We start from the raw sequence: 12,007 nt of genomic DNA, 5'->3' as shown, positions 1-12,007 counted from the left end.
CAGAGTGTTTGCTTGTGAGATTTCCACATTTCTCTTTACCATTACCAAAGTGACAAGACTGCAAACCACAGTGACTTCCCAGTGTCTTTTAAAAGCCTTTATTAAAGCTTGGAAAGGTGCCAGATGAGGTTGCTCTGCCTGTAACCAGTCTTACTTAAGGATACTAGCATCATGTGAGATTTTTTATGATGGTGATTCCCACATGGGTGATGCTCCTAAATCCTTTTGGGAAACATATCAAGCAGCTGGACTGAACGTGCCCCAGTGGCTGAGGTTTTCTGAAGAACAGAGGACAGGCTGTACACACGTGCAGCACAGCATGCAGGTTCTACAGCCATGCAGGATGTCTTGACATGCAGGAAGTGGTCATGGAGATTGTCCACTGAGATTCTGGCTGCTGCACTTCTGAAGATCTTTAGCAAACAGAAAGAACCAGAGAAAAGCAGGGGCTGTATGGGAGCCTTGAGTCCATCTGTAATTGCCAGCACTTTCAGGCACTCTGACACACACCCCCACACCCATCCCCCAAATTATCCTCCTATTCTCATTACCTTTAATAAGCATGAAGAACCAAATTTGAGTGTCCTGGGAGGATTACATGTGCTTTCTCACACTCACACAGGTTTCTCTACCTTCACCTGGAAAGCTAATTTACTCCATGCGATGTGTAATATCTGTGCACACAAGCTGGGAATGCTGCTCCTCACAACCCTCCAAATTGGGCACATTTCCAGAACTTCTTTCTCAGGTTTCTGCCACAGATTTCTATGCCCCTGGTTTAGGTTTCTCTCTGTCCACACCACACCTGCCCTAAGGGTGCCTAAAAGGCTTAGAGTAGCCAACTGCCACAAAAAGAAGAAAGAAACTAATGTCTTCAGAGCAACACCCCTTGACTTGAAGCAGGTCCCACTGTGCACAAGCCAGTTGTAAGGTTAGCTGTCCTTGCTCCCTGCTCCTGCAGCCTGATATCCCTAGCTACCAGCTAGGAGAGATGTCAGCTGGGGCAATGCCAGTACTTTCCTGCATGTCTTCACTGGTCCTTTAGCTCAGCAGATGCAGTTCTATTGGTGCACTTTCATAAATGCTGTGATTTATTTGATGCACAGATTGGCACATTTATGCACTTACTACATGTAGTAAACCTCAGGCCTGGTGTGTATGTACTTTATGCATTTATGTAATTAAACATTTAGGGATAATTATTCTAATTGCCTAGTTTGACTTGTTAAGCTTCCAATTCTGAAGATAAAATCCATTTACCTAAAGAAGCTTCATCTTCATAGACCTCTCTTTCATATTGGTCTTTTATAGAGCTTTGCCATGCCCCCTTTCCCACATCATGGCTCCTTACATTAGAGGTAGGCAGTGATTAGGGCTGCTTAATCCTCAGAGCTGGATGCACATGTCACAGGCAGTCTGCATTAAGGTCTGTTTGCTTACAGAGTCCCACAGTTCCTAGCAGGTCAATAATCCAGCTGTAGCTTGGCATGGTGTCCCTTTCTCCCTCCCTCCATCCCCACTCACAACCAGCACAGGCTGAAGAACCCTCTAAGGTCTGGTTAAGCAATGTGCCTACCTGCATACGTGTATGAGCTAATCCCTCCATGTTTGCAAAACTCCCAGATCTGTGCATTCAGAGATGAATCTACAAATGAGAAAACACTATGGTATGAGCACAAAGCTGCAAAGATCTTGACATTATAAAAACCAAGCCTCCAGCATACGAGTCATAACTTTGCATTTTGACTGTGTAGATAAGAACATGCCACCTATTCTATTACTTTTTACGAAGGCTCTGGTTTAATCATTGATGTGCTGAGAGGAGGTATGCCTTCATTCTTGCAATAACTCCCCACTGCTTGAGCTGAGGTGAAGGGTCCTGAAGGAATGGAGCTGTTGTAATCATTTGCCAACTGCTCTCAGCCTTTCTTAAGGGGCAGACTTTCACGTGTTGATCATGTGCTGTCTTGATCTGCCTCACCTACAGCCTTTTGCTTGATTTTCTGCTTTCCAAAATTGTATGTCTTTTCCAGTTCTTTCCAACAGATGCAAAAATTATCCTCAAGAAAGCAGCCATGGGAATCCAGAAAAGAGCTACAGCTAACCAACGCTCTTCCTTAGCTGTACAAACACGTTAAGTTGTGCTTTAAAGCCATGACATAATGAAGATTAAATAATGCAGATGCTTTATAGTCTTTCTTCTCTTTCTGGGCTCTGGACAGTAGTAACTCCTCCATTTATTTGGACAGGTGGAAATCAAAATGGGGAAAACTCATTCATCCTTGTTTAATTCTCTGAAATAGCTCTAAATGAGATTTTATAGTTTACACTGCATATATAGAACAGACAATGAGCCAACATAAAGTTTTGTGGTACTGTCCTTTGGAAAACGTATTTAATACGTTTGTGGATTTCCTGCTTGCGTGTAATACACATTCTAGGCTCCCGTGAGTAATAAATAGCCTACATAGTATGCCACAGCACACTGGTTCAGTACGAGAACAAATCTTCTTTGGAACGCAAAGCTTCTTGCTCCTGCTTGGAAGCATTTCTCTGTACCACTAGGTGGCTTTTCCACCCGGTAGATTTTCTTTCTTTCTTCAAAGTCACTACAAGTACAATGAATCTGCTCTTAAGTGCAGCAATTAAACGGGTGGAGAAGAGAGAAGAAAGCTAATCCTTCAGCAGTTGAACTCTTAAATTCCCCATACTTTTACAGTGAAATCTTTATCCTTCTAATGTTAGTTTCTAGTTAGTTACAGCTAGCTAGCTTACTTCTAGATTTTGAGTAGCGTATTTGCTCAGATATGTTTCTGTATAGCTATGAAACTTTGCATTAAGTACTAGTGTGTCTGATTTTATGATAGACACTTTTGTAATTTATCAGAATAAACCAATTAATAACCCAGAAACAGGATGTGTACTATTTAGTGAAATGCATTGTCTCACCATGGTCTCAGGGTTTGCCTTTTCAGATATTTAACTCTGGTTTTTAGCTTCACTTAAACCTTTTAACTACAGGTCTTTACTCACACCTAAACACTGCAAATATCTGGCTATTGATAGTATCTTTTTCAAGGAGCACTCAATGTCTAAAAAGAGAAAAGCCCTGAGGGGCTCATTGACTAGAGTGCAGAAGAGTGTGGGGGGAAGGATGAGGGTCATAAATGTGTCCTCTGCCACCCTGATGGCACCTTTGTGTTGCTCCGAGAGGTGCAGGCACTGCAGGAGTGACTTGAAATGTTGGCCCAGATGATCCTTGAGGTCCCTTCCCACCTGGTATTCTATGATATTCTATGATAAATCCACAGCTGTGTTAAAAAAGATCAACCACCCCCATAGTTTTTAAGTTTGGCCATGTTCAGTAACAAGTATTTTATTGGAAGCAAAATACAGCTGGGTTGAGTAGAGACAGACCTGAGAGATATTAAGTTTGGCAGGTGAGCTCAGGATTTGCCTTTTTCATTCATTTCAGACATTTTTTCCTTTAATATAGGTAACTCTTATTTTCCATTACAAACATGGTTGGAGAGAAACCACAAAGCTCTCTCCTGCCAAGTACCCTTCAGTGGTATGAAAAGCTGCACCAACAGCTCTTTCAGGCAGAACATAGTAACACACACACAAATTTTAGGGGGGCTAATCCTGAAACTAATTTTACACATCAGATAAGATTTCAAAGATGAAAGCCAGTTGCTGATGAAAAAGCTGGAGAAAGTTCCTGCTTTAGAAAACAGCAGAACTGCATTTAAACTTGACTACCTCTGTAACAGCTGGTTCCCACCTCCCCATATCAGCAAAGATGGACCCAGGCTGGCAAGAGGCTGAGAAAATTGCACTGGAAGCTGCTCTGTGTTGATGCAGCACTACTTGCTCTTGGTTGCCATGTGCTGATGTGCACTGTTTTGATCCAAGTCTCTGCCCTGATTGTAGCAGACAGCTTTTTACACCAACTGGTTTTCAATACATAGCTTTCCCAGAAGCCCTGGACGCCTCCAGATTTCTGAGGGAAGTAGAGGATAATAATTAAATTTATTACAGCTAACTGGCACTCAGTAAAACAGGGCAGTAATATAGCTGAATAAATAAAGCAATTGGGAATACATTTATTTTCATTATACAAGCACCTTCCATGCAGCCTTTACATAGTGTAACAGCCCATGGTATAACCCACTCAGACTCAAGTGAGCTCTGTCCGAGCAGTGAACTTAACAGCTATGTTACCACATTAGGCTGGTGATGATTCAAAATCAGTATAATCGGCTCCTGGGGGCTTTTCTACTGGGGCTCAGCACCACACAACTGCAGGCACACAGCTTTTGGTGAGCATGGAGCACAGGTAAGAGCCACCTGCGGTATCCCAATGTATGCCACACTGACATACCCTGACCTACCTGCAGTACACCATGCAGGTGTGCATGTCCAGACTGATCTTTAAGTTACAGTAATCGTAACAAAAAAAATGTTCTGATTTGTCAGGCTCAAGTCCTTTCATCATAATCCATGCTATTGCTTTGGCCCAGCACAGTTTAAAGCACCTGCACAGCACGAACATAACCCTGCCAGTCAGTGCTGGCAGTATTTCACTACCGGTGAGTGATGCAGTATGTGACTAAAAGGCACTGGACAACTGGGAAAGCTCAGGACAACCTCTGATCTCTTGGCTGTCCCTCAAGGTGTATTATCTCTGCAAACATGCGCTTCCCTTAATCTCTATATAATCTCTTCCCAGACAGAGTAATTAAAAAACAGTTCCATGTCCCTCTCCCTGGGTAAGCATTTTGCAGCCTCCCCTCCTCATGCCAACATCTGTAAATTTTGCCCTGTGATGTTTTTCTAAAATCAAACTTTGTACTCTACTGCCAGATCTGCTCTTTATACAAAACTTTTTTCAGGTGAAACACTCTCTTGTCCCTTCTCCACCTCACGGAGCTTTATTTGCATGCCCAACAGTCCTTGTGGAAGCAAACTCCAATCCCAGTCCTGCATGGTTTTTAAACGCTTCCCTCTATGAATTCCTACCAACTCTTCTTACATCACTGTGCCCACAAGCTGGAGCAGACAGCTGTGGCACAGGAGCAATGTGAGCCTGGTTTCTGTGCCAGGGCTGCTTCCTGACCTGCTGCAGGTCTGGGGGCACAAAGAGGTTTCTGTGTGATACTTGTCACCGAGTGCAAGCCTTGGCGGAGGCATCACCCAGATGGGAACAGCAAAGTAACAGCCTGGGGCTGCTGTGGGAGGCAGCTGGACACCTCTCCCAGCCTTGCCAGCCACCTCCTGCCCACAAGGGCCCCAACCTTCTCCCCAGCCCTTGGAGATACCCACTACAGAAGCTGTGGCTCTTGGTCATGGGTATACTTCATATGCTTTATGTAGGTCAGTATTTCTATTAGATACGCCTCTGGAAAGCTTCTCCTCTCTTGTCAGCTTCAGAATTATTTTATTCTGTATTTTTATGCCTTTGTGATACAGTTTTATGCTAAACATGGGACACATGGGTGCTGTGGTGTGATGTTTTTTACTGCTTTGGTATAGTTAGAAGGACATGTAAAGGACTTTGAAATCGATTTTCCAGCACAACAAACAAATGTTATTATAATCCTATATTCTCAATAATTTTCTTTTGAGAATAGCTAAACCATATGGAGAAGAGTGTGAAAACACCTTCTGCAAAGAACAGATCTTTTTTTTATCAAGGACTGTGCTTACACCTCATATTTTAATTTGTAACAATAATTTAGAAACAGTGGATTCAATGTAATAGTATTTTTCTACATGGATGCCAAGGTTCCTGCATCTGAAAGGCTACGTGAAAATTATTCACAAATGCAGATATTCACTGATAACAGCTTTTTCTGACACTTTTCATCAGATGATCTGCAAAGGAAAAGAGTGTCCTTATTTTCCTCTTACTGGTACAGAAGCACAGAGAGGAGAAAGGGCTTGCTACAGTTTATGCCTGCTAACAACATAATGGCTTGCAGAGGTGTTGAAGAATTTTGTTTCCCTTTGACTTTATTTGGCATTGAGAGCCCTGGAGGCCCATTAAGCAACTATCAACCTTGACCTAAAAAAATTCTTTACATTTCAATCTATGTATTGTCTTTACTAAGAGTATTTCAACACCAAGAAAGGAAGTTACATCTTAATTCTGTTTGCAGTAGTCCCACAGGTTTCTTAAAACTCATACAAAAGATTTTATGACCTTGCCAAGATTCAGATTATGTCCAATTTTCAGCGCTGAGTGCAACCCACATGACTCCAAAGAGAGATGTGAGCATGATACATACGGATAAATCCTTGCAGAATCACAGCACTGGTCAGTATCTTCACTGGAAATTAAACAGCTCAGAGTATAATAGAATGGTTTGAGTTGGAAGGGACCCTAAAAGCTCATTCAGTTCCAGCACCCTGCCATGGGCAGGGATACCTTCTACTAGAACAGGTTGCCTAAAGCCCCATCTAATCTGGCCTTGAACACTGCCAGGGATGTGGCAACCACAGCTTCTCTGGGCAACCTGTGCCAGTGCCTCACTACCCTCACAATAAAGAACTTCTTCCTAGTATCAAATCTAAATTTCTCCTCTGTCAGCTTAAAGCCACTCCCCCTTGTCCTGTCACTACATGCCCTTGTAAAAAGACCCTCTCCAGATGGTGAGGTATTACAAAGAGGTATTTTTTGTAAGTACACATTGGGAGCATGGTGTGGCTGCTTTAATTCAGAGCTCACTTCATGCTGAAAGCCTACAAAGACTGCCTTGTAAGAAATAAGAAATAACCCTTAAAGGTAAAAGGTGGCATTTTCTAAGTTTTTCTTTTTTTTTTTTTTTAATGCCACCCAGGTTCATGCATACAGGCTTCCCTCAGCTCTGCATGAAAAGAGTAGTTATATTAGTAACTGTATGTGGCAAAAAGGCAGCTGAAACCAGAAGGCTGTAAATGCCTATTTATACAAATGTTTTAAACTTCAGTTTTTAAACCATTTAAGCCAAATATCAAGCCAGATTTGTTGAACACATGGCTCAGTGATACAGATCATAAAACTTAGCTAGGTTTACACAGAAATCTGATCTGAGCTTCACATTTTTGTTTTATGCTGGCTTCAGGTTTTCTTGCAAGTATTTTGCATGCCCTAACAAATGCAACTGCATTTTAGTTTTCACACTGTCAGGATCCTTCATACATCAACACACTGCAACCTCTCTAGGCACTCCGAGGAGTTTGGTGACCATCTTCAGGGTTAGCTCTGTAACCTCTGGCACTTGAAGGGACAAGATTGCAGGCAAAAGAGCTGTGAGAAGTCTCTTCCAGGCCGTCCTATACCTGTCCTTTTGTCATATCCTGTCTTTGCTTCCTTGACTTGCCGTTCTGGCTTGAACGTGGCCATACCTCCTTGTTGTAGCTTTGCAGCTGCAATCACTGAGGCTGCTCTGCTCAGTTTGTTGGCGTGCTGCAAGACTGCACCTCAACAGAGACGAAGCTCATATTAAGAGCCTGACATGTGGCTTTTTCAAGCACTTGTTTTAAAAATCAAACCAGCTTGTTAAGTTGCAGGAAAAAACTACATCATCTTCATTAAAAATCTTGCAGGCAGTTGTCATTTAGCTAAACAATAGGTTCTGCCACTTTAGCAAAGTCCTGTTGGCCAGGATTCCCCTGAACATGATACGCAACAGAAGTAAGATGGACAGCCTCTTGCACCATCTAGATGCCAGAAGTCCTGGTCCCACTTTAGTCCTGGTGGGACGGTGGTGATTTTGTTGACCTAAGAAGGTGTTCCTATTAAATCTGCACCTGAAACAGGGCCGTAAGTGATTGCTATACTGTGTTTGTCTTGTTCTCTCTATTACACTTCGGACACAACACAGAGCAAGACACTACCAGCATGAACGCCAGATCTTGTGAACTCAGAGGCTGGAAATTTCTCTAGGACAGCAGCTCTATTTACGTACACAGAAACCTGCAATTCTATCTACGAAGCTTTGCCATTTTAGTTATACTTTGTTTATGATCTGGTTGTATAAATGATATTGGATAATTATACTCATACTCGTCCAAAGACATATGGTATGTCCTCAAGCAAGTGTGTCACTTTGTGTCTCTTGTTTCTTAATGAAATCCAAATTCACTAGGAAAAATGAGGAAGAGTTCTGTCCTAAGTAGGACTTACAAACCATATCCCCCAAACAAATGACTCTGCTAAGGAAGTGATTCTGTCTGTACTTTTTTTTTTTTCAGAACAAATCCAATTTTGCCCTTGTTACTGTCATTGTCAGGACCCTGTCAGTGCCCTCCTTCAGCTGCCACTGAGAAAACCACATTGAGATGCAGCAATATGGCCCTGGTATTATCATACGACCAGAAGTGCGAGCAGTCCACCAGTGCTGGTAGGATTAAAGAGTAGGTCAGAAACGGCTGCACAGTTTGCAGTTGCAAAAGCTCTGCCCTACACGCTATGACGCAAAACCAAAGAGGGTTTTGAGAGTCTTCCTGACTCTACACATGGATTAAGTATTGGCCAAACAAAGAGGCATATAGAAAAGGTGTACATGCACACGTATATGTCTCTATCTACACATACAGAGGTGGAGAGCAGGACAGTCATAAGGCAAAACCACATTAGAGAAAGTGAGCATATTTAGCCTACAAGAAATCAGGAGAAAAAACATCTGATTAGCCAGAAAAACTGCGAAATTTGAGATGAGGTGAGTGTGACAGCTCCAGCTCCTTCATGAATAGTGTTCTGTATTCCTTTGTTGTCTGACTCAGCTGGTTTTAAAAGCCCCTTCATCAGCAGTATGTAGTTTCTAACACAATAAAGGTGCAAAACTAAACAATCTTTAAAACACTCAGGCTCTTAACTGATAAATCTACATTGCAAGTTGCTCCAGTCCTGTTCAGTTACAAACATATTTTTTTCTCTAAAATACAGTGGTCAAAAAAATCTGCAGTCTTCCACTGCCTCCAAATATTAATAACTTATTTGAAAAATGCTTCTCTTACTATATATTGTATTTTATTGCTTGCTTTTCAGCAGACACAGGAGATCACAAGGATATATCACAAGATGTATGGGCAAACTAAAACAGAACTCCTGCAACTTAAAGTTATGCTTTAAGCATGCTTGCACCACAGCTCTGTGAATCAGCAGTCTTGTGTTCTTGGCCAACTTCTACCATTTACATATCCTGACTCCAAATCTACAGCTGCTTAACTTCTGTCGCACGACTAACATCACGACTAACATCACTGAACTCCAAGGGCAGGACTCAGGCGACCTCCAATAGAAGTACTGCAACTCCCAACACCTGGCAATTCAGATCGCCTAATCAAGTGCTTCTGCTCCCTTTTGAGCCAAAGCAGTTAAGCTCCATCAAATGTAGATATCCTACATCCCAATCACCAAACTGTAAGTCATGCAAAGTCTTGCTGGATCTCCTTCTAGCCCCTTGTGCTTTACAGCCAACAGTGTAAATTCAGGAGGAGGAGGGATGAAAAATGCAATGCCCTGGATTATGTCATAACCTGGTGGCTACAGCAGCCTTCTGAGTCATAAGTGGGTTGCATCCTATCAGGCCAAGGTGAAACTGAATTAAGATTTCCCACTCCCTAGCTGACTACGTTTATTAAGCTATTATGGGAAGGATAAGCTCTAGTGTTTCTCTTTCTTCATCCTTTCCACAGAACACTGTGGCTTCTCTGTGAACAAGGCTGAAGTCAGCTCTACAAGGCTCCGAGTGTGCGCAACACAGTAAGCTCCTGCAGGGATTCAGCTGGAACATAGACATGTCTTTGCTGTCCTCCTTGACCATGGCAGGATTCAGACAAGAGCCTGGCCCCACCTGTCACTGCCGCCTGTGCAGCCATGGGCATTCCAGTTTAGTGACCTGGAGAACTGCCAAGACAAATGAGTAGGTAGTAGGAAATTTTACATACCTCTAGGATCAGACAGTTGCCACAGTGGGCGATCTTTATAGGTAGTTTTCTTTAACTTGGTCAGATGAATCCGAGTCCATTTTTGATGCCCAAAGTAAGTACTGTAGAACTTATCCATCATGAAAATGCACTTATTTAAGGACCTGGATGACTGAGGGCAAGTCATATAACCCCTATGTATTTTAACTCACCACCCTAAAATTTTAATTACTACTTCATGTTGATACTTTAAGGGTTAATTTACATTTGAGGGAATATCACAGACACATAACTCTGAGCACTTTCTGTGTAATTAAGAAAAGCAGCAATGTTCATGCTACCCTGAAAGCAAGAGCCTGTAGAACAACTGGTTACATTCAAAATACTTGCCATACAGGTTCTGAATTGCCCTGGGATGCATGGGTTGCATTACCTTGAACAGGGTGCAGCAGTAAGGCAAGCAAGTTGTTCTGAGTATCACCATGTGTGTTGAGCACACCTGGCCTTTTCTGAAGAACCTTCCCAGGACTGGTAGCACTTAATATTCTGAAGATGGAAGACTGAGGGAGGTGGCTCATTGGCGTTTTCAGCAGATTGAATGAAGGAGGCTCTTGGTGGTGTTGTGAATGTTCTCAATACACCTGCAACAAACAAAACCATAGAGAAAATGAATTAATATTGGCTATCTCATTGTTAAAGGAGCCTAGAAAGGTCCTTTCTCAGGACGAAGCTCTGACCACTTGGCGTTTACATCAAAAGTGGGCATCCTATCCTGTAAAAAAGTGAGATCTACCCAATTATTAATAAAAGTACTTGTAACTGACTACCATCAGGAGATCCTGTATCACACATAATTAAAGGTATCTCATTTTTAGTCATGCCTTAAGTGTGGGATTGAGTTTCAGAGCCATCCTCACATCTGGTTTGTTATCAGCTAACCAAACAGCTCTCTCATCAGCCTGTAGACTTCCTGGTCTGTCTGTCAAGGCATCTGCCTTTTCCACTGAATTGCAGGAAGAGTGTAAGGGACTCTAGATTGTAGTCTGAAGGTTAGGAGTTACAATACTGCAGTGCTAAACATGCTCACACATATCTTTTTTATTGGCTGCAGATCAAATCTTCAAATATGGATGACCTCATCTATAATAACAGCTATCGCTGCAAGTGGCACTGTTGAAACCCAAGAGAATTCATAATTAGTGTAAATTATGAACATATTCCCCAAACTGTGGTTTCTTTTCCACCTTTGAATGGAAAATGAACAAATGTCAGAAAGAAGCCTGAGGAAGCTTTCACTCTTCCTCCTCTAATGATGAGTAATTTGAACATGAACTGGCTTAATTTCATAAACTTGGCAATTTGGGGTTTTTCAAGGAAAAAAAGGCCGGAACTGATTTAAACATGCATCTGTGCATGTTAAGGCAAATTCCCATCTGCTGTATTTATACTTTGTATCCTGATTTTCTCATTGTATCAAATCTGTCTTCCCTAATGATTCATTTGGTATGTACATGCCTTGCCTAGTTTCCTGCACGTGAACTTTAGAGCCTGATGGTAGGATTCCTTTCTCTGCCTCTCATGTTCCAGGATGCCACGTGGTAAACTCTCTGTATCTGCTAATCAGGTTGATTCCCATTATTTCCTTCCCTCTGCTCTAGTGTGGGGTGCACCTCTTTGAGAAGTTTAAGTAATCAGAACGGGTTTGCCCTCTTGAGATGGTGCTGCTTCTTTTTCTTCATGAAGCTGTAACTCCTAGGATGTGATCACTTGTCTCTGATGGGAATCCTGCCCCCCCACCCCCCTCCCTGTGGAGAGGCTTGTTCTCATCCTTGCACTGGGGATATACTCTTTAAACTGGCTCATCAGCAAGCAGGTTCTGCTTCTGGGGAACTGGGAGCTGGGATCCCTGCTGCTCTTGGCATGTTCCAACAAGAAGCTTCCTGCTGGCGAGAGTTCTCAGCAGTTGTTTGCCCTGGCAGCACAGTTGGCTTGCAGACACTGATGTAACTCCCACTCTTGCACACAAAATTCGATCCAATATGCAGTAATCGCAGTTGATGCAAGTCAGCATGAAAGAACTTACTCCTTTCTT

At 42.5% G+C, this 12,007-nt stretch overlaps 1 long non-coding RNA gene across 1 annotated transcript in view; it reads right to left on the bottom strand.

Moving 5' to 3' along the window:
* Nucleotides 1-12,007, bottom strand: part of LOC133224694 (uncharacterized) — a 29,548-nt gene that overhangs the window by 11,360 nt on the left and 6,181 nt on the right. The window contains exons 2-3 of the long non-coding RNA XR_009728933.1: nucleotides 10,349-10,556; nucleotides 306-413 (exon numbers count right to left, since the gene is read on the bottom strand). This is a non-coding gene — a long non-coding RNA (uncharacterized LOC133224694). The remainder of the gene's footprint in view (nucleotides 1-305; nucleotides 414-10,348; nucleotides 10,557-12,007) is intronic.

This window comes from Neopsephotus bourkii, unplaced genomic scaffold (assembly GCF_033783945.1).
Source record: "Neopsephotus bourkii isolate Nb327-2 ecotype Australia unplaced genomic scaffold, CSIRO-AGI_Nbou_v1 NB_1707, whole genome shotgun sequence".
Classification (NCBI taxonomy): domain Eukaryota; kingdom Metazoa; phylum Chordata; class Aves; order Psittaciformes; family Psittacidae; genus Neopsephotus; species Neopsephotus bourkii.
This window is presented reverse-complemented; position numbering and strand designations above follow the sequence as displayed.